The sequence below is a fragment of the Schistocerca americana genome, chromosome 3, assembly GCF_021461395.2.
Source record: "Schistocerca americana isolate TAMUIC-IGC-003095 chromosome 3, iqSchAmer2.1, whole genome shotgun sequence".
Lineage (NCBI taxonomy): Eukaryota > Metazoa > Arthropoda > Insecta > Orthoptera > Acrididae > Schistocerca > Schistocerca americana.
Window position 1 is genome coordinate 767,040,771 of NC_060121.1, and position 23,769 is coordinate 767,064,539.

General features: G+C 45.9%; 1 protein-coding gene across 1 annotated transcript in view; it reads right to left on the bottom strand.

The window, feature by feature from the left end:
• Positions 1-23,769, bottom strand: part of LOC124606383 — a 302,259-nt gene that overhangs the window by 191,860 nt on the left and 86,630 nt on the right. The window lies entirely within an intron of this gene.

Genomic DNA, 23,769 nt, shown 5'->3' on the forward strand with positions numbered 1-23,769 from the left:
TTGACAGTCAACGCTCATCAGGAGATTACAGTACTCCTTTGCGGTAACTGTCTGCACCTCACAAGTATGAAGTGCCCACAGTGCACCGTAACGACGCCAAAATGACTCAACTTGGCTGTCCTCGACTATGTCTTTGACTCCGTTATCTTTTGAAGGTAGCGATGCTGAAAGTTCCACGGCTTTCACTCTCACTTGGTTTAGTATGACATACACTCCTGGAAATGGAAAAAAGAACACATTGACACCGGTGTGTCAGACCCACCATACTTGCTCCGGACACTGCGAGAGGGCTGTACAAGCAATGATCACACGCACGGCACAGCGGACACACCAGGAACCGCGGTGTTGGCCGTCGAATGGCGCTAGCTGCGCAGCATTTGTGCACCGCCGCCGTCAGTGTCAGCCAGTTTGCCGTGGCATACGGAGCTCCATCGCAGTCTTTAACACTGGTAGCATGCCGCGACAGCGTGGACGTGAACCGTATGTGCAGTTGACGGACTTTGAGCGAGGGCGTATAGTGGGCATGCGGGAGGCCGGGTGGACGTACCGCCGAATTGCTCAACACGTGGGGCGTGAGGTCTCCACAGTACATCGATGTTGTCGCCAGTGGTCGGCGGAAGGTGCACGTGCCCGTCGACCTGGGACCGGACCGCAGCGACGCACGGATGCACGCCAAGACCGTAGGATCCTACGCAGTGCCGTAGGGGACCGCACCGCCACTTCCCAGCAAATTAGGGATACTGTTGTTCCTGGGGTATCGGCGAGGACCATTCGCAACCGTCTCCATGAAGCTGGGCTACGGTCCCGCACACCGTTAGGCCGTCTTCCGCTCACGCCCCAACATCGTGCAGCCCGCCTCCAGTGGTGTCGCGACAGGCGTGAATGGAGGGACGAATGGAGACGTGTCGTCTTCAGCGATGAGAGTCGCTTCTGCCTTGGTGCCAATGATGGTCGTATGCGTGTTTGGCGCCGTGCAGGTGAGCGCCACAATCAGGACTGCATACGACCGGGGCGCACAGGGCCAACACCCGACATCATGGTGTGGGGAGCGATCTCCTACACTGGCCGTACACCACTGGTGATCGTCGAGGGGACACTGAATAGTGCACGGTACATCCAAACCGTCATCGAACCCATCGTTCTACCATTCCTAGACCGGCAAGGGAACTTGCTGTTCCAACAGGACAGTGCACGTCCGCATGTATCCCGTGCCACCCAACGTGCTCTAGAAGGTGTAAGTCAACTACCCTGGCCAGCAAGATCTCCGGATCTGTCCCCCATTGAGTATGTTTGGGACTGGATGAAGCGTCGTCTCACGCGGTCTGCACGTCCAGCACGAACGCTGGTCCAACTGAGGCGGCAGGTGGAAATGGCATGGCAAGCCGTTCCACAGGACTACATCCAGCATCTCTACGATCGTCTCCATGGGAGAAAAGCAGCCTGCATTGCTGCGAAAGGTGGATATACACTGTACTAGTGCCGACATTGTGCATGCTCTGTTGCCTGTGTCTATGTCCCTGTGGTTCTGTCAGTGTGATCATGTGATGTATCTGACCCCAGGAATGTGTCAATAAAGTTTCCCCTTCCTGGGACAATGAATTCACGGTGTTCTTATTTCAATTTCCAGGAGTGTAGTAACACACACAATGTTCATCCGTGGTGAACACGTGCACGAACAATTTGTCAGTGCCAGGTTGGCAATGCTGCAACGTTTTGGCAGCTGCTATCTTGCAGCGCTGTTTTTGATCAAGAAAACGACTGGGTGGAGAGGTACGGTATGGGATGTCCACAAACTCGTGTCAGCCGTTTGTCACTGATCCGCAGCTGTTGCATACGTTCCCCACTGTTGACACCACCGAAAGGAGACAGTCTGCAAGACACAGGCCTCCAGATGGTGGCATTTCCCGGTACCCCACAAAAGACTGGCCGCCACTGGTTAGTTCAGCTTTCAGGTTAATTTTTCCACGTTAGAATCGCAATTATTTCTTAACCACAGTATCGTATGTTAGGGACGTATATCATTATGGATTTCTTTCATATCTTTTTCCTTCCAGTAACAGGAAACAAATCAGCGCCCAGTCATAATTATCACGAGAGGGAGCGCTGTGTAGGATTTGTACTCTGTAGCCGTTTCACAAAGAACTAACATTGTAAAAAGTAAGCAGCAAACAGTACAGAGACACATGATTTTTCTGAAATACAGAAAGCAAAGTAATTCTTTGTTATTATCATCCCCCTCATTCTCTTAGTATAGTTTTTATGCCTGTCTCTTGTGTCGTTTGGTTTTGCCCCGAATGGCTGCAGCATAGCATTTACGAAAATTCGTCTTATGTATTGAGACTCACCGGGACAGTTCTCTATTGACAACTACCAGGAAGACTGAACAAGGTATTTGTTACATACGTTTCAACTGTTGCAGCCGATCTGGAGTAAAAAAAATTTTAATTGAAAGAGTCACATTATGCTTCTATATCAACAGATGAGTTTGTCTTGGCCCATATACCTCGAAAAATGCACATCTGCGCGGGGACGTAACAACCTGGCACAGTGTCATCAGCTCCACAATAAACAGCACCTACACCGTGCCATCACAAAATTTTCATTTTTTGTCAAGTATGTTCCCCACACTGGACACAAGGTAACTGCAAATATTGTTAGTAATCTGTACGCACAACTCTATTTGTACGAAATACGTTTTGCATTATTTGAGAACGACCAGAAGTCCTAAATAGGTCGCAACACAAATATATATTTTGTATAATTAGAGATGATATTCATTCAATCTCCAAAATATGTAACATGTCAACAGAAGACGACACTGTGTGGACAATAAATCTCTTCCTTTTCCACTTCTCAAATCACTTGCGACTCTTCATTGTCTTCCTTTGCTTTCCGTTCCACGTTAACCACTCCAGTATCTCCACTCTAGGAAACGAGCGGCAGTCGTGCACTAAACGTGCAGTCTAATACGTCAAAGTGAGTGCCGCATGCCGGCCGAAGTGGCCGTGCGGTTAAAGGCGCTGCAGTCTGGAACCGCAAGACCGCTACGGTCGCAGGTTCGAATCCTGCCTCGGGCATGGATGTTTGTGATGTCCTTAGGTTAGTTAGGTTTAACTAGTTCTAAGTTCTAGGGGACTAATGACCCCAGCAGTTGAGTCCCATAGTGCTCAGAGCCATTTGAACCATTTTTGAGTGCCGCAGCGCTACTAAATACTCCTGGTATTTGGTCCCCTAGGTACATCATCCAACGTGCTCATTAGTTCCCGTATTCTCACCTAACAAACTTTCAGTTAAGATATCGGTTACAGCTGCTCATAAAGGTAATAGAGATGGAAAAGAAATCCTTTACGCTCTGCGCTGTGAAAATTTTAAGTTGGGACAGCTGGCCTTTTTTTCCTAATAAAAATAAACAAGAAAAGGTGAACCATGCAGCTGAACGTTACGCTTCACACTTACAACGGCGAACTGATGAAACAGCAATTTTAAATGGAAACAGAAACGTGAAAGGGGCAGAATAGAACTCAGTGAATGATGGTAGGGGAAGCTGGGGATAACTGGGCCTATTTTTTTCTAACCTTGAGATGTTCGTAAATAATGGTTTTTTTTTTTAAATTATTTATGAATCTGGAGAAAAATATATACTAAAACGACAGGAACTTACATTTTTGCAGTATTTCACACAGATTTTACGGAACTAGAGAAGACCTTTGACACACCAGTGGCTGGGTTCATTGGACCTCTCGGGTAAATAAATAAATCACATGACCAAAATACAAAAATTTGTTGCAAAAATTAGTAACAATGCTAAACACACCTTTACTAATATATCAATGAAAAACTCGTGGAAATAACAAAACTAATGCACAATGAATTTAGCGGCATCAGTCTAGAACCAGAGTACGATCTCATAGCGACACCTAGTGCCATGTATCGGAGTGGGTAGTTTCGCAATTTTTTCATTTGAAGCAACAAAGATATCATCTTCTTCTGCAGCTTCAGATTTAGTAGTAGAAGCAATTTTCTAAAAAGTTTTTGTTTCATAGCCATCATCGTGCATTTTAATTGTTTGAGAGTCATAATAGTTACCACTTTAGGCAGTATTCCCTTCTACTTTGACTACGAAGAAGTCCCCTTCTTCACTGTACCAACATTTTCACCACCACTTGTGTACAACTGTCCGCCCCGATAGATGAATGGTCAACGCGGCGGTCTGTCACGCCAAAGGGCCCGTGTTCGATTTCCGGCTGCTTCGGAGATTTTCTCCGCTCAGGGACTGACTGTTGTGTTGTCCTCATTATTATTTCATCATCATCAGTGGAAGGCAACGGGAAACCACCACTGGAATCACTTCCCTAGACGCTCATGCAGAGGACGTCTCTGACGAGGCTTCCCCCATGACAGGACCTGCCGTAAGGCAGAACACAAACTCGACTCAGTATCCGAGGAATCAATATTCTGGACATGATCAGCATCTTGGGAGTTGCTGCCGCTATCTTCCAATGTTTGGCGTTTGACTGAAGGCTTTACTTCATTGAGTGTATGCTCTTTTGGTAACGGTTTCGGTCTTCTGTCTTTCGCTGTTCAACTGGTGTACTGGTAAGGAGAGTTCATTTGATCCTTTCCTTCTACCTCTTATTATTGTCCTAGCGCTAGTCTCAGAATACGCCAAACTTGCACGGGATGTGTAATTTCTATTCGTTGCTTGTCTGATGTCTAAGATTCTCCACATTGTCGTCTGCAGATCTGCTTGCGTTTTATGCCAGTGAGTCACCGGCTATTCATCGCTGAATAGGTAGGGATTTGTCTCTTGCATATGATGACAAAAAATTTTGGTCGGTGAATATGTTTGAATTGAAAGGTTCAATACCACTGACAATATAGCCTTTCAAAATGTTGAAGACAATAAAAGCCAAAAGACAGGCTGCCCCTATCAGGCTGCAATGTCTTCTGCGGTAATTCTTGAGGCACTGCAAGGTCTTGCCTTGAAATCACTCATTATATTCATTCATCAGCATCATTATGCGGTTAGCTGAACCGGTCCACCTAACACCAAAGTTTATTGGCCCAGTTAACCCTACCTTAACATTATCAAAAGTCTTCAAAATAGCGGGAAAACCTCTCTACGCATAGCTTATATTTCATGGAGTATCATAATCCAATAAACACTGAATTTAACTCAAACAAAATTGTATACTACTACCAATTAAAATTATAGGATAATCTGTTAGATACGAGAAAAAAATTACTCTTGCCATTGGATTTCACATTTTTATACTAGCGAATTTAGCTATTGTTTGAATTGAAAGGTTCAATACCGCTGACAATATAGCCTTTCAAAATGTTGAAGACAATAAAAGCCAAAAGACAGGCTGCCCCTATCAGGCTGCAATGTCTTCTGCGGTAATTCTTGAGGCACTGCAAGGTCTTGCCTTGAAATAACTCATTATATTCATTCATCAGCATCATTATGCGGTTAGCTGAACCGGTCCACCTAACACCAAAGTTTATTGGCCCAGTTAACCCTACCTTAACATTATCAAAAGTCTTCAAAATAGCGGGAAAACCTCTCTACGCATAGCTTATATTTCATGGAGTATCATAATCCAATAAACACTGAATTTAACTCAAACAAAATTGTATACTACTACCAATTAAAATTATAGGATAATTTGTTAGATACGAGAAAAAAATTACTCTTGCCATTGGATTTCACATTTTTATACTAGTGAATTTAGCTAACGTAAAGCAGTACACCCAGCCTACGGAAAAGACTTTATGGCACGACAAAAATGATTTTCTCTCTTGAATTGTTAATTAATGTGTTAGTTCAATTGACCCCGAGATTCAGTTAACCCTAACCTCCCCTAAATAAGAAGAGAGAATGAGCAATAACCGCTGAAATATGCATAAGCAGGTGTTCCTTTGTCTTATTCTAGGATCAAGAAAAAATAACCCCGAATGCGAAGACCGAGCAAACGGAAGCATAAAACCATGAAGCACCTGATGGGAAACGGTAAACGTAAAAAATCAGCAATCAGATGAACAAAACTATGATGTGCAGAGCAGGTACACTTTCCTAGTTCTGGAATAGTGAAGGAAAACCGAAAAACAACCGGAATTCGAACCTTATTTGCGTGCTTCTCGTTTTGTGCTTGTGACGCGCTTGCGACGTACGTCTTATCTAATTCGACGCTCTGCATATAACGGTTTAGTATCAATCTCTCTTCGGGGCTATTCACTGACGATCGTTCTTGTTTGTACGGGAGTGGTTTGTCGTGACAATTACTGAAATATTAAAGAAGAATAGTAAACAAAAGCATATGGGAGAAGAGAGGGTTCTTAAAACAAGTAGTTTCGCTACGAAACAGTGTTGTTCAATAAGTCGTGTTACTTGTCGGCGTATACTACTCACTTGTCAAGAATTCTCATAAAGCCAAAATGACTGAATTGGTGAAATAGCTCAAAGAAGAGTTGCTCGAATATTTGCAAATTTATTCAGCACAACAACTTTCCAGAGGTGCTCAAATAGGTAAAACGGGAGGTTCTGCAAAATATGCTTTATACATCACTTGAAGGGTTACTCTTAGTATTCCACAGACACTGAATACAGGAAGAATTGCAAGACTGTGTTATTCCTGCGTAAGAAGTTACCACAGATCATGAGAGGAGCTTAAACGGAGGCACAGAGGTATTTGTTTTCCTTGCGCACCATCCTTGAACGGCATAGTCAAGCAACAGTCATGGTATTAAGTACGTCACGTTCTGGGCAAAATACTGTAATACTGTGGGCATAAATGGAATGTCCATGCATTACTGAATGGCCTGTACGCCATCGAAGGATGCGTGAGCGAAGCGTTAAGAGATTCTTGTACACGATGGTGTCTCATCTGTGGTAGCGTATTGAAGCGCTGCGTCCCAACCACATCCGTTTATTGCAACACACAAAGGCAGGAGCCTGTTACATAAATTGTCAGGTTTCTGATAAATATGTCGTCGAGCTTGTCAAAAGTGTACCTTTTCTTTCAAAATGTTGAAATTTGCCCATCGGTCAAACTACAACGGAAGTTTTAGACACTATTCACCGGTGTCTATGATCTTTTACAACATTTTTCAATTTGGACCTTTAAAATTCTGCAACACTGAGTGTGCGACGTATCTTAAGTGTAATTTATCGAGTGCTCTCGGTGGCACGTCGCCTGATGTCCATCATTTTGCTGTAGTCTTGTTTCATAAGAAGATTTTAAATGCGGGGCGCAGCACAGTTGTCTGCTTTTTGGTATTTGTTGTCACTCATGCCCACACTACGGCCAAGTTGTTGATAAAATGCGAAACAATATTAATTACTGCTAGACATTTCCAATAATCGACGAAACATTGCCGGCCGCGGTGGTCTAGCGGTTCTAGGCGCGCAGTCCGGAATCGCGCGACTGCTACGGTCGCAGGTTCGAATCCTGCCTCGGGCATGGATGTGTGTGATGTCCTTAGGTTAGTTAGGTTTAAGTAGTTCTAAGTTCTAGGGGACTGATGACCACAGTAGTTAAGTCCCATAGTGCTCAGAGCCATTTGAACCATTTGACGAAACATTCTGTCAGTGGTAAGAGGTTTTCAGTGCACTTTCACAGACAAGTTCTGACTGATAAATATCACAAAGTTGGTTTTTATTACACTGTCATTGGACATAATAGATCTTACGATAACTGACAGCAATACGCATATGTTTAAGTTGTTGACATGGAGTAATAAATAAAAATAATTATGGGAGACTTTAACATTGAGGAGTAGATCCGTTGATAACCAGGCACAGATTGACTTTTGAGAAAGAATTTCATAAAGACATAACATAAGTGACTAGATGTCGGTGATACACCGAATGCTAGCCCTCGACTTTTACATTCATAACTTCATATAGTTGCATTTGGAAAGATCACGCCACCGGAGTGACAGTCTTGACGTTGGGCTTGGTAAAGGAAATAAGACTGAAGAAAAATCGAGACATGTTCACAGGAGTTGCCGACCTGGAAAAAGCGTTCGACGTGTAAAACGGTGCAAGATCGAAATCCTGAGAAAAATAGGAGTAAGCTATAGGGAATGAAGGTTAGTATGCACGATGCACAAGAACCAGGACGGAACAGTGAGATTAAAAGACAAAGTGTTCGGATTAAAATGGCTGTAAGACAGGGATGCAGTATTTCGCTCGTACTGTTTGGTCTATACGTAAAAGAAGCAGTGACGGAAATAATAATAATAATAACAATAATAGGTTCAAGAGTGGTGTTAAAATTCAGGATGAAAGAATATCAGTGATAGGTAATGGTATTGCAATCCTCAGTGAATGTGACGAAGAATTACAGGATGCTGAATGGAATGAACAGTCTAATGAGTACACAATATGGTTGAGAGTAAAGTTAAGAAAGACGAAAGTAATGAGAAGTAGCAGAAATGAGAGTAGCGAAAAGCTTAACATCGAAACTGGTAATGATGAAGTAGACGAAGTTAAGGAATTATGCTATCTTGTATGCAAAATGATCCATGATGGATGAAGCAAGGAGGACATAAAAAGCAGCCTAGCACATGCAGAGCGGGCGCTCCTGGCCTTACGAAGTTGCTGGTATCAAACACAGGCGTTAATGTGAGAAAGAAATTGTGGTGTCACCGCCAGACACCACACTTGCTAGGTGGTAGCCTTTAAATCGGCCGCGGTCCGTTAGTATACGTCGGACCCGCGTGTCGCCACTGTCAGTGATTTCAGACCGAGCGCCGCCACAAGGCAGGTCTAGAGACACTTCCTAGCACTCGCCCCAGTTGTACAGCCGACTTTGCTAGCGATGGTTCACTGACAAATTACGCTCTCATTTGCCGAGACGACAGTTAGCATAGCCTTCAGCTACGTCATTTGCTACGACCTAGCAAGGCGCAATTATCATTTGCTATTTATCTGGTGATGCATGTACCGTCAGACCGATGTTCACCAATTACGGATTAAAGTTAAGTATTCCAGAAGCTACGTACTTTTTTTACTAGACTCAACTCCAGCCTGCGTCAGCTTACACGCGTGCCTATCGGCTACCTCCTAGTGGCTTGGCTGTCTTGCCAAGTCACAACAGTTTGACGACGAGGATTTTGCGTTCGTATTGATAGACTGATTTACTTGTGTAATGGCTTCGCCACCATCTCCAGATGTACTGTCCGAATTTTATCGCTTACAGAACCAGCAGACGCAGGGCTTACTGGATGCCCTTGGACAGCGCGTCCAGGGTCAACGTGCAATGCACAACGATGCGGCAGCCGCCGCTCCACCGCCCCCGCAGCCACAACACGCAGTTGCACCACCTTTTCGTCCTTTTGATGCGGCACTGGAAAGCTGGACAGAGTGGTCACACCACTTTGGATTCCATCTCGCCGCCTACAGAATTCAAGGTAATGAGCGGCAGCCTTTTTTGCTTTCTTGTGTCGGAGTGTCCACCTACCGTGTGATAGTGAAATTATTTCCCCGACGCGACGTGGCAACGCTGTCCTACGAAGAAATTTTGTCTGCACTAGATGCATATTTCAAAGAATCAGTCAATGTAGTTGCAAAAAGGTATACCTTCTTTCATACCAAACGTATGGCCGGTCAAACTAATCAGGAGTGGAATGCAACTTTGCAAGGCCTTACTAGGGATTGTGCTTTGAGTGTCAATGTGGCCTCCCTTATTCAGATACTATGGTACGTGATGCAATTGCACAGAACGTTGCTGATGTTTGTATACGGGAACAGATTTTGAAACTAGTCAATCCCTCCCTTCAACAAGTGATGGACATATTGGATCGGCAGGACACATTTGACTTTGCTCAGGCATCATTTGAAACTTCGCCACCCGTGTGTCAGGTTAACCGGCCCGCCGGGCGAGCTGCACGGAACAGTAAACAGTCCTCGCGCCCGACCGCACCAAAGCTGCCTGGCTCTCAGCCACGTGTCCCGCGCCAGCAAGCAAATGCAGTGAAATCATGCCCGCAGTGTGCTACTAGACATTCGCATGAGAATTGACCGTCACGCCAAGCTATTTGCTTTTTCTGTAGTAAAAAAGGACATGTTCAAAGTGTTTGCCAGAAAAAGCTCCTATCGGATGTTTGAAACCATTCCAGGCCCTTTGCTTCGCGCCGGAATCGAAATCGAACCAAGGATACTCAGGCTCGTGAAACTTCGTCTATGGAAATTCATATAGTTCATTCCACTCCGCCCAGTGCCACTCTCTCTAAAAGTGACTGTGTTCGTCCCACAAATAGTGTGCGTCGACATCGCCAGAAATCCCGTCCAGTCGCAAGTGATTCTGTACCAGTGTCAGTTCACGTTGCACGAGACAGTCGCTCTTGTCGTCAGCAGGACAATAAACTTTTTGTAGACTTGGACATTACCGGCAAGGTGATACCATTCCAGCTCGATACCGGAGCTGCAGTTTCACTGATCAATCATGACACGTACAAACAGCTGGGCACGCCTCCGTTGCGTGCCGCAAATGTTAAGCTAACTACATATTCAGGTCACGGGCTCCCTGTGTTAGGACAGTGCAGCCTTCTTGCATCATACAAGGGACAAACGAAACTTGTGTCATTGTACGTCCTTCGTTCTTCTTCTGCAGTGAACTTGTTTGGTTTCGATTTGTTTCAGTTGTTTAACTTTTCTATAGTAAATCAGGTCCTATCAGTGAACCAGACTGTGCCTTCAGCCAGTGTTTCTCGTCTATGTGAAGAGTTTGCAGACATTTTTGCACTGGGCCTTGGTTGCGCTAAGAACTATAAAGCACATTTGGAACTGAAAGTAAACGCACAACTGAAATTTTTCAGAGCGCGCAATGTTCCCCACGCATTGCGTAACGAGGTCGCAAGAACATTAAACGATTTGGAATCACAAGGTGTAATTGAACGTGTGCAGGCTTCTCTCTGGGCATCACCCTTAGTAATTTTGCAAAAACCTTCCGGTAAATTGAGACTTTGTGTGGACTTTAAGGCAACAGTGAATCCCCAACTAGTGACTGCAACTTTTCCTTTACCCCGCCCGGAAGATCTTTTTGACAAACTGTGCCCGGGTAAATATTTTTCGAAGTTGGACCTAGCAGATGCGTACTTGCAAATACCGGTGGACAAAGAATCCCAGCGCATCTTGGTGGTTAACATGCATCTTGGTTTGTACCGATTCAAACGATTGCAGTTCGGGTGTGCATCCGCCCCTGCATTGTTTCAGCAATATCTACAAACTGCGTCGGTCCCTACTGCAGCAAACTATCTGGACGATATTGTGATCTCCGGAAAGACGGAAGAAGAACATTTAGCCAATCTCAAAACATTATTTCAGGTCTTGCGACAAAATGGTCTTCACTTGCGGAAGGACAAATGTGTGTTTTTTGCTCGTGACTTACCCTATCTGGGCCATGTACTCAATGCCCAAGGCATACATCCCAGTCCAGAGCACCTCCGTGCCATACAAGAATTGCCTTCGCCGCAGAATTTGAAGCAGCTACAGTGTGTGCTGGGAAAAATCAATTACTACCATAAATATGTGCGCAACGCCTCTTCCATTTCAGCTCCGCTTCATCGCTTACGCCGTAAAGGTGTTCCGTTCGTCTGGACGACGGACGGCCTTTCGCCAGTTGAAATCGGCGTTGCTTTCCAATACTTGCCTTACGCCATTCGATCCCCAGAAGCCCCTTTTGTTGATGGTGGATGCATCGGATATCGGGATCGGTGCTGTGCTTGCGCACAAAGATGGTTCGCACGATCGCCCTATTGCCTTTGCGTACAAATTGCTCTCGTCTGCGCACAGAAATTATTCACAGATCGAGAAAGAAGCTTTGGCTCTCGTATTTGGTGTTACAAAGTTTCATGAGTTCTTGTATGGTCGTCACTTTACCATCATCACAGACCACAAACATTAGACGTCGCTTTTTCATCCGACCAAGCCTGTACCTCCACGTACAGCGCAGAAATTCATTCGCTGGTCTATTTCCTCTCGCAGTACCGCTACGATATCTTGTATCGGTCCACTGCTAAGCACGGAAACGCCGATGCGTTGTCCCGTTTGCCTGTTGCTGAGGATAGAGCGTTCGATTCCTCCGAACTTGCTTGCATGTTCATTGATTCGGAAACCGATGACGTGGTCGAATCGTTTCCGATTGATTTTCGTCGTGTAGCTACAGCCACAGCTGCCGACCCTATCCTTGCTACCGTTTAGCGTTTTGTTGCTACGCAATGGCCCTTGTCAAAGTCACGGATCGAGGACCCGTTGGTTCGCCGATTTTTTGCTCACAAGGAGAGACTTTTTGTATGACGTGGTGTTTTGCTGTTGCGTTCTAATAATGATCAGTCCAAGGTCGTGGTCCCACGTTCGTTACAGTCCTCTGTCTTACGGCTTCTCCACCAAGGACATTGGGGTAGAGTGCGAACGAAACAACTTGCTCGTCAGCACTGTACTTGGTTCGGAATCGATGCTGCATATGTGCTCTTCTTGCATGGCGTGTGCCGAACAACAATCCACACCACCGTGGAAGTTCTTTGCATGGCCAAAAGCCACTTCCCCTTGGCAATGCTTACACATAGATTTTGCTGGTCCATTCTGGAATGCTCGATGGTTGGTTGTGGTAGATTCATTCAGTAATTTTCCTTTTGTTGTCCGGATGTCTTCCACAACGTCATCCGCCACCATCCAAGCGTTATCCGCTATCTTTTGCATTGAAGGTCTTCCACAGACTATTGTTTCCGACAATGACCCACAATTCATGTCCGCAGGATTTCAGTCATTCTGCAAGGCCAATGGTATTCAACATCTGACGTCCGCGCCGTTTTTGCCACAGTCAAACGGTGCCGCTAAACGTTTGGTCAGGACTTTCAAGTGGCAGATGTTGAAGCTGAAAGAGTCGCATTCTCGGGAGGACGCGTTATTGCTCTTTTTGTCCTCGTATCGCTCTCAGCGCCGCGATGGTCGCTCGCCGGCTGAGTTGCTTCACGGTCGCCCTCATCGAACCTTGATGTCTTTGCTACATCCGCCGCATCAGGTTCATGTGCAGCGGCAGACTCCTGCTTTTGCCCCAGGCGACGTTGTATACTATCGCAACTATCGAGGTTCACGGCGTTGGCTCGAAGGGCGCATTCTTCGCTGCCTAGGCCGCGCTATGTATCTGGTTTCGGGGGCCTCTGGTGAGGTGCGTCGGCATCTCAATCAGCTGCGCCTCTGTCGTCGCACGGGATCTGCCGCTCCCCGTCTGCTTTCAGCGACGGTGCCGTCCGGTCAGCGCCCTGGGGACCCATCTACTGGCTCGCCTCAGCCCCAGATGTTACCGACGATGCCTTCCATTTTGCCTCATGGTGACGCGCCGCCGCCGCCGCCGCCGCCGCCGCCTGTTCTCCCGCCGGCGACGCCCGCAGTGGACGCGTCGCTGCAACCGCCGGGCGCCTCGCCTCCCTGGGTCACGCGCCGCCGATCGCTTCACGTGACCAGTTGTCCTCCGCCATGGAACTCTTGCCCGCTCCGGACCATATGTCGTCTTCGCCCGTAGGGTGCCCCAGCTCGATGGAAGTCGACCCTTCGGCCCCTCCTGTCTCTCTAAGGGCGCATACACCGCATGTTGGCGTGCACCCTGGACTAGGTTTTCAGGCGTTTCCTAGCTACCCTCGGGCCGAATGGCAGGGTGCGGATGGCACAGGCTCACCTGTTGTTAGGCTCCCCACCTCGTCGCATACGCCAACATGGGGTCCTCTCCACGGCGGGCGGAAGCCTTATACCACAACCGTCCGCCGATTTGTGGGGGAGGAATGTGGTGTCACCGCCAGACACCACACTTGCTAAGTGGTAGCCTTTAAATCGGCCGCAGTCCGTTAGTATACGTCGGACCCGCGCGTCGCCACTGTCAGTGATTGCAGACCGAGCGCCGCCACACGGCAGGTCTAGAGACACTTCCTAGCACTCGCCCCAGTTGTACAGCCGACTTTGCTAGCGATGGTTCACTGATAAATTATGCTCTCATTTGCCGAGACGATAGTTAGCATAGCCTTCAGCTACGTCATTTGCTACGACCTAGCAAGGCGCAATTATCATTTGCTATTTATCTGGTGATGCATGTACCGTCAGACCGATGTTCACCAATTACGGATTAAAGTTAAGTATTCCAGAAGCTACATACTTTTTTTACTAGACTCAACTCCTTTAACTGTTCCAGACCTCACACCAGCCTGCGTGAGCTTAAACGCGTGCCTATCGGCTACCTACTAGTGGCTTGGCTGTCTTGCCAAGTCACAACGGAAATTACGAGAGTGCACGTTTGAAGCACAGCATTATACGGTAGTGAATCATGGGCAGTGGGTAACCTGGAAAAGAAGACGATGGAGACGTTCGAGATGTGGTGCCGCAGAAGACTGCTGAAAATTAGGTCGAATGATAAAGTAAGGAAGGAAGAGGTTCTTCGCCGGATCGGCGGAGAAAGAAACACATCAAAAACATTGGCAGGAAAAGATGCAGCATGATGGTGCTACAGCGTAAAGTCAAGCGCCGGCATGCCAGTCGGGAACGGTAGATCAGAGAGGACTGTAAAAAGACAATTGCACGCTGACTGACGCCTCTCCAGGATGACAACGCGACAGAAGCGGCACCTATGCGAAGAGAACACAAGCGACACGCCCGACTGGTCGCGGCCCCAGTTCTAGAGTAGCTCCAAGATTAGCGAATTCTACAGCAGCATCGTTACTAGTTACTTTGTTGGTACGAACTATGTAACACGGACTTTGGATTGTTATGTGGCAGTAGTTCAAATGGTTCAAATGGCTCTGTGCACTATGGGACTTAACTTCTGAGGTCATCAGTCCCCTAGAACTTAGAACTACTTAAACCTAACTTACCTAACGACATCACAAACATCCATGCCCGGGGCAGGATTCGAACCTGCGTCGCGCGGTTCCAGACTGTAGCGCCTAGAACCGCTCGACCACTCCGGCCGGCTTATGTAGCAGCAGCAGCAGTAGTAGTAGTAGTAGTACTAGCTTACACTGAAGGGCATTGCTTATTTGGTGCATGTCGCCTTTTGCTTGCGACACTTCTGTGTCATAGTCAAAGTACTGTAATCTTTTCCTTTTGTTAATAAAACTCATTAATACCATTTGTCTGAATGTTGTCTAGCGATCTGAGAAAGCAGGTTTACCAGACACCCCATATTTGACGACTAGGCTGGATTTAACAGACAGTACATGTCTTAAGACATCAAGGAATAACTTCCACGATACTAACGTTGCTGTAGAGTGTAAAAACTGTAGGGCAAGACAGAGATTGGAATACATCCAACAAATAATTGAGCATATTAGTTCCAAGGACTGCTGAGGTTGGCACAGGAGAGGATTACTAGTCAGAAGACTGAAGGGTAAAAAATTTCGCGCGTTCTTGCACGCAGCCGTTTGCGTGTTCCGATCTGAGCGCATACTTCCACACGCATTACTACATGATGCGCTGGGTATCCTGTAAATTGTACCCAATGGAATCTCCAGCCAGTGAAATCTGCGCCCGGGCAAGGTCGAGAAAGGGTCCAATGGTCTCTGCCCCCCTCCCCTCGCCGCAACTCCGCAACTTGCCGGCAGGTACACTATTGGGCATTAAAATTGCTACACCACGAAGAGGACGTGCTACAGACGCGAAATTTAACCGACAGGAAGAAGATGCTGTGATATGCAAATGATTAGCTTTTCAGAGAATTCACGCAAGGGTGGCTACACCTACAACGTGCTGACATGAGGAAAGTTTCCAACCGATTTCTCATACATAAACAGCAGTTGACCGGCGTTGCCTGGTGAAACGTTGTTGTGATGCCTCGTGTAAGGAGGAGAAATTCGTACCATCACGTATCCGACTTTGATAAAGGTCGGATTGAAGCCTATCACGATTGCGGTTTATCGTAGCGCAACAGTGCTGCTCGCGTTTATCGAGATCCAATGACTGTTAGCAGAATATGGAATCGGTGGGTTCAGGAGGGTAATAGGGAACGCCGTGCTGGATCCCAACGGCCTCTTATCACTAGCAGTCGAGATGATAGGTATCTTATCCGCATGGCTGTAACGGATCGTGCACCCACATCTCGAACCCTGAGTCAACAGATGGGGACGTTTGCAAGACAACAACCATCTGCACGAACAGTTCGACGACATTTGCAGCAGCATGGACTATCAGCTCGGAGACCATGGCTGCGGTTACCCTTGACGTTGCATCACAGACAGGAGCGCCTGCGATGGTGTACTCGACGACGAACCTAGGTGCACGAATGGCAAAACGTCATTTTTTCGGATGAATCCAGGTTCTGTTTACAGCATCATGATGGTCGTATCCGTGTTTGGCGACACCGCGTGAACGCACATTGGAAGCGTGTATTCGTCATTGCCATACTGGCGTATCACCCGGCGTGTTGGTATGGGGTGCCATTGGTTACACGTCTCGGTCACCTCTTGTTCGCATTGACGGCACTTTGAACGGTGGACGTTATATTTCAGATGTTTTACGACCCGTAGCTCTACCCTTCATTCGATCCCTGCGAAACCCTACATTTCAGCAGGATAATGCACGACCGCATGTTGCAGGTCCTGTACGGGGCTTTCTGGATTCAGAAAATGTTCGACTGCTGCCCTGGCCAGCACATTCTCCAGATCTCTCACCAATTGAAAACGTCTGGTCAATGGTGGCCGAGCAACTGGCTCGTCACAAAACGCCAGTCACTACTCTTGATGAACAGTGGTATCGTGTTGAAGCTGCATGGGCAGCTGTACCTGTACACGTCATCCAAGCTCTGTTTGACTCATTGCCCAGGCGTATCAAGGTCGTAATTACGGCCAGAGGTGGTTGTTCTGGGTACTGATTTCTCAGGATCTATGCACCCAAACTGCGTGAAAACGTAATCACATATCAGCTCTAGTATAATATATTTGTCCAATGAATACCCGTTTATCATCTGCATTTCTTCTTGGTGTAGCAATTTTAATGTCCAGTAGTGTAGAAGAGCCGAGGGTCCGTACCGGCCAACCCTCGCGTGCTCTCCCACGGCGGCCTGTAACACAGTTGTGCTGGTGAACTAGACTTTTTTTTACGGCCGGATCGTATCTCTTCTACGACGAAGCATACTTTAAAATAAATTGTGGACTCTATCCGTTGATCAGCATCTGTTACTTGTAATATACATGAGATGCGTTGTCATTCTAACGTAAAGGCTGTTTTGCTTGTATACGGGGTGAACCGACAATCATTCTTCCACGCACTATTCGCGAGTGGAACACGGTTGGAAGGATCAGATAGTGGTACCGAAAGTACACTCCTCCACACACTAATAGGTGGCTTGCAGAGATGTAGATGAACCAGAATTTCACCGACAAAATTTCGGATGTTATATAGGGATATTTTCTGTGTCCTTTCGTATGAAGGACGTGTTGTCTTCGGTGGCTCATTACAGAGTAATTCCATTTCGTTTCATGTCTTACCTCTCCTATCGGTATTGCATTGGAAATATCTGCACAACAATGAAAATGTTGACGGTATGCGCTGTGTGTTTTATTTGGAAACAAGTTGTTCCATTCACTCACGGTATCTGCTGTTGACAACAGTGGGGGCTACTTGACTCTTGGTCCTCCACCTCGCATTCAGTGCTACTACGTCCAGTCTCGGGTTGGTTTTTTTCGGCAGTGTTAGCAGGGATACACAGCAATATGTATAGATTTACTGATGTAAAATCTGCCGATATGCATCTCGTCTAAGGGTTCACTGAATGCAATGGAAAAACACCACCGCGACGACATGCTCAAATGTTCATGCAGTGATGGCAACCACATGACAGTAGTTTTGCATTTGTACATTGGCGCCCACGAATAGCTGGATCCTTTCATGTTATAATATTTTACTTGTTGCATATTACAGACTTTTTTCACTGTTGTGAAACTATTTTCACATAACAAAGATAATTATGGTAACAAAACAAATTAAGTTATAATTACGTTATTACTTCGAAACGCACCACCGGAGATCACGTTTTCGTATACCAAAATATTCAGAAAATCAAGAAGTTTCAGCTGTGAAGTTCTAGTTCATCTCGTACAAGTTACAGATGTACGTACAGTAGCTACTTCTCCCAGTTGTAGCGCTAAGTGTGCACTTCCTCTATATGTGACTTAAAACACGAAAATAATTTTCTTTATAACAAAAATTCTCCATATACACCCAGACTGTGCGAACTATTGTGAAGTGCTTGGTAGAGGGTACTTCCCATTGTACAAGAAATTAGGGATCCTACCTGTTCCAGTCCCATGTGTAGCGCGGGAAGAATGATTCCTTAAACGCCTGAGTGGCAGCTGTAATTAGTCTAAACTCGTCTTCTTGATCCCTGCCGGCACTGATAAGTAGGTGGTTGTACCGTATTTCTAGATACATCATTTAAAGCTTGGTCTCGAAATCTTACTAGGCTTTCTCTAGATGGTTTGCTTCAGTCTTCGTCTGCCAGTTCAGTTTCATCAGCATCTTCGTGACACTCTGCCATTGGTCAAACAAGGCTGTGACCACTAGTATCCCGGGTTAGTGCTCTTTGCTACAGGTCCCACAAACTTGAGCAGTATTCTATGACGGGTCGCACGACTGTTTTGTAACCACTGTGTTCACCGATTGCATTTCCCTCATATCCTACCAACGAACCGAACTCTGCCACCTGCTTTGCCCATAACTTAGTTAAATGATCATTACATTTCATACCCTTACAAACTGTTACGCCTAAGTATTTGACGAGTTGACAGAATCAAATTGTGATTCTATTGTAGTCATAGAACAGCACGTTTCCGTTTTGTGAAGCGCACAATTTTACATTTCTGAATATTTCAAACGAGTTGAACTCAGAACACGTTCTAAGACTTTATGACGGATGGATCTCAAGGATATGGGACGTTAATTTCGTGCTTTACTTCTGATACGCTTCTTGTAGAGGGTGTGGCCTGTGCTTTCTTCCAACCAGTGGGCACCGCTTTTTGTTGAGGTATCTAGGATAGATTATGGTTAAAATGGGACTACCTCTGACGGAAAACTGGTAAAGAATCTGATAGGGATTCCATCGGGTGCTGCAGCTTTGCTAAACTATAGCAACTTCAGCTGTTTCTCAACATCACTGACACTAATACCTGTATCACGTGTCTTTCGTGCGGTGCGAGAATTATGTACGAGCAGTATTCCTGGATAATTCCGCCATCCATTCCTGTTATCACGAAGTGGAAGATACATGAGTGTTATAAAACTCTCTATTAAGTGTGATACTCTTTAAAAGGACAGAGTATTCATCACAACTCAAGTAATATCAACAGTATATGTAACAACATAAAAAAATGTTTTAGGAGACAGAGCGTAACGATTTTTCCTATGACAGAATATGCATGGTAATGTTACCGGTAACAGTTCCACTAAACTGGAGTTACTAAATACGGTTTTCCGAAATTCCTTCCCCAAGAAAGAGAGAAGTAAATATTCTAGGATTCGAATCAAGATCTGCCTCCAACAAGAGTAACTTAGAAGTAGATATCCACGTCATAGCGAAACAACTCAAATCACTTAATAAAGAAAAGATTTTCGATACATATTATATATCAATTCAGTTCGTTTAAAAGTATACTGATGTAATATCTCCATATTTAGCAACCCTATACAACCGCTTGCTCGCCTAAAGATCCGTACTTAAAGACTGGAAAACTGCAAAGGTAATACCAATATGCAATATATGAAATATGAGTAATTGCTCAATTGCAGAACTAAACACATCAAAAAAGTTCTGTATCATCTGGGTTCCGAGAGTTCCGGAACCTGTACAGAAAACTGGAATAGAGATCAACGTAAACATCATTTCCCCCCTTTTTATTGCTCATGAAAACCACACGTTGCATGTTATACCACCATACAAGGAGACCTTCAGAGGTGGTGGTCGAGATTGCTGTACACACCGGTACCTCTAATATTCAGTAACACGTCCTCTTGCATTGATGCATGCCTGTATTCGTCGATTCGTCGTGGCATACTATCCACAAGTTCATCAAGGCACTGTTGGTCCAGACTGACCCACTCCTCAACGGCGATTCGGAGTAGATCCCTCAGAGTGGTTAGTGGGACACGTCGTCCATAAACAGTCCTTTTCAATCTGTCCCATCCGTGTTCGAAAGGGTTCATGTCTCGAGAACATGCTGGCCACTCTAGTCGAGCGATTTCATTTTTCTGAAGGAAGTCATTGACAAGATGTGCAGGATGGGGGCGCGAATTGTCGTCCATGAAGACGACTGTCTCCCCAATATGATGCCGATATGGTTGCACTATAGGTCGGAGGATAGCATTCACGTATCGTACAGCCGTTACGGCGCCTTCCATGACCACCAGCGGCGTACGTCAGCCTCACATAATGCCACCCGAAAACATCAGGGAACCTCCACCTTGCTGCACTCGCTGGGCAGTGTGTCTGGAGGTGGTCAGACTGAACGCCTTAAACTCGTCTGCGACGATTGTCTGGTTGAAGGCATATGCGACACTCATCGGTGAAGAGGATGACAATCCAGGGCGGTCCATTCTTGGACCCATCTGTACAGCGCTGCATGGTTTCGTGGTTGAGAGATGGATCTCGCCATGGACGTCGGGAGTGAAATTGCGCATCATGCAGCCTATTGCGCACAGTCTGAGTCTAACACGACATCCTGTGGCTGCACAAAAAGCATTATTCAACATGATGGAGTTACTGTCAAGGTTCCTCAGAGCCATAATCCGTAGGTAGCGGTCATCCACGACAGTAGTAGCCCTTGGGCGGCCTGAGCGAGGCATGTCATCAACAGTTCGTGTCTCTCTGTATTTTCTCCATGTCCAAACAGCATCGCTTTGGTTCACCCCGAGACGCCTGGACACTTCCCTTGTTGAGAGCCCTTTTTGGCACAAAGTAACATTGCGGACGCGATCGAACCGCCGTATTGACCGTCTAGGCATGGTTTAACTACAGACAACACGAGCCGCATTCTTCCCTTCTGGTGGAACGACTGGAACTGATCCGCCCCGTTCGTCTAATAGGCGCTGCTCATGCATGATTGTTTACATCTTCGCGCGGGTTTAGTGACATCTCTGAACAATCACAGGGACTATGTCTGTAATAACAATATCCAGAGTCAACGTCTGTCTTCAGTAGTTATGGGAACTGGGGAGATGCAAAACTCTTTTTGATGTGTGTATATAATAGAAGTCGATTTTCAGTAGGATGCTGGAGCATATACTGTGTTCAAACATTTTGAATTACCTCCAAGAAAACGATCTACTGATAAATAGTCAGCAGAGATTCAGAATAATCGTTCTTGCGAGACACATTATCATGAAGTAATCAGTGCTATCGACAGGGGATTTAAAATTGCTTCCACATTACTAGACATCCAGAGGGCTTTTGATACCGATCCCACAAGCGACGTCTAATGAAATTGCGCGCCTATGGAGCATAATCTCAGTTGTGCGACAGGTTCCGTGATTTCCTGTCAGAAGGTCATAGTTCGTAGTAAAACAGACGCGATATCTGGCGATTCCCCAGGAAAGTGTTACAGGCCTTCTGCTGTTTCGAATCTATATGAATTATTTACGAGATTGTCTAAACACCGCCGGCCGCGGTGGTCTAGCGGTTCTAGGCGCGCAGTCCGGAACCGCGCGACTGCTACGGTCGCAGGTTCGAATCCTTCCTCGGGCATGGATGTGTGTGATGTCCTTAGGTTAGTTAGGTTTAAGTAGTTCTAAGTTCTAGGGGACTGATGACCTCAGATGTTAAGTCCCATAGTGCTCAGAGCCATTTGAACCATTTGAATCTAAACACCCATCTTAAATTGTTTGGAGATGATGCTATCATTTACCGCCTAGCAAAGTCATGAGAATATCAAAACCAACTGCAAAATGATATAGACGAAATGTATGTATGATGCGAAGTGGCAATTTTCACCTAATTAATAGGAAGTGTAAGCTCGTCCACATGAGTACTAAAAGAAATCAATCAAATATCTGTTACACGCTACATAACACAAATCTAAAGGCTATCCATTCGACTAAATATCAAGGGCAAAGAGTTACGAACAACTTTAATTGGAACGATCACATAGCTAATGTTCAAAATGGTTCAAATAGCTCTGAGCACTATGGGACTTAACTTCTAAGGTTATTAGTCCCCTAGAACTTAGAACTACTTAAACCTAAGTAACCTAAGGACATTACACACATCCATGCCCGAGGCAGGATTCGAACCTGCGACCGTAGCGGTCGCGCGGTTCCAGACTGAAGCGCCTAGAACCGCTCGGCCACTCAGCCGGCATAGCTAATGTTATGGAGAAGCCGAACCAAAGACTACGTTTTAGTGACAGAACGCTTAATAGATGCAAATGATTACACTAGGCATGTGCATTCTCTGCCAGAGTACTGTTGCGTGGTTTGGTATACTTACCAGACAGGATTGATGAAGGAGATTCAGAGAAGAGTAGCTCGTCTTGTATAATAGTGAAATAGGGGAAAGAGTGTGACGGATGTCAATCATTAAAACAACAAAGGCGTTCTTCGCTGCGGCGAGATCTTGTCACGAAATTCCAGTCTTCAACCTTCTCCCCCGAGCGCGCAAATATTTTGTTTGCGGCCACATACATAGGAAGAAATAATAGTCGTAATAAAATAAGAGAAATCGCCGCTGTCAAGCAAACGTGTTTGTTATTCCTGCGCACTCTTCGAGAGTGGAGCGGTAGAGAAATAGCTTGAAGGTTGTTCAATGAGGTCTCCGCCAGGCACTTAACACAAAGGAATTAATGACATTAGTTTCTAGTTGATATTGATTTAAATGAGTGGGGAAAGTTGAAAATTAGTGCCCGACCGTGATCTGATCCCGTATCTCGTACTCACTAGCCAGATGCGCTGACCGTTACTCGCGGCATTTCTCAGGTGCCCGTAAGAGTTCAAGCATGGTGTTCATCTGCACAGAAGTGAACAATTAGTCGTCCACACCTTAATTAGATATGTGGTGTCTGTTCTTTAGCTCGTGTCTAATTAAGGTGAGGACAACTAATTGATCACTTCAGCGCAGACGTACACCACGCTTCAACTCTTACGGGTATGGGCGAAATGTTGCGAGCACAGAGGATAATAGGCAAGGATCACTACATCAGTAGCATGTGGATAGGTTGAAAATTTGAGTTTGACGGGGGGGCGTGCTTGGGTACTGCATGCAGTTGCGATGAGCACTGTGTCCGGATGGCGCATTGGTCAGTGCGTCTGGCTAATAAGCAGGAGACAGAGGTTCGAAACCCAGGCCGGCACAAATTTTCAGTCTTCCCCGTTGATTTAAATCAGTGCCCACTAGCAGCCAACGCCATTAATTCCTTCATGTTTTGATTCATATTGGGTGCGAGATAAAAATGTGTGTGTTCTTTGGGACATATGTAATCATTTAGACGTAGATGTGGATATGCATCGTAGAAGATGGAAAAGTAGGATATAAACTAGGCAACGAATGGAACCAGTGTCACAGCGTATGCAAGAGGTAATATCGTCGAACGTTAAGTACTCGTATACCATGGTTCTTCTTTCGCCAGTACGATGTTTTGTTTACGTTGTTCATTTGCAAGACGGCGTCGACGCTGGTCTGACAGGGTCACACAGCACCCCTGCGTGCGTTAGGAGTGGTTGAGGGAGAACTCGAAGCGCAGATAGGCCGTGATGTGGTAGGCAGCTAGTTTCCAGCTATACTCTGTGCAAATTTCTGA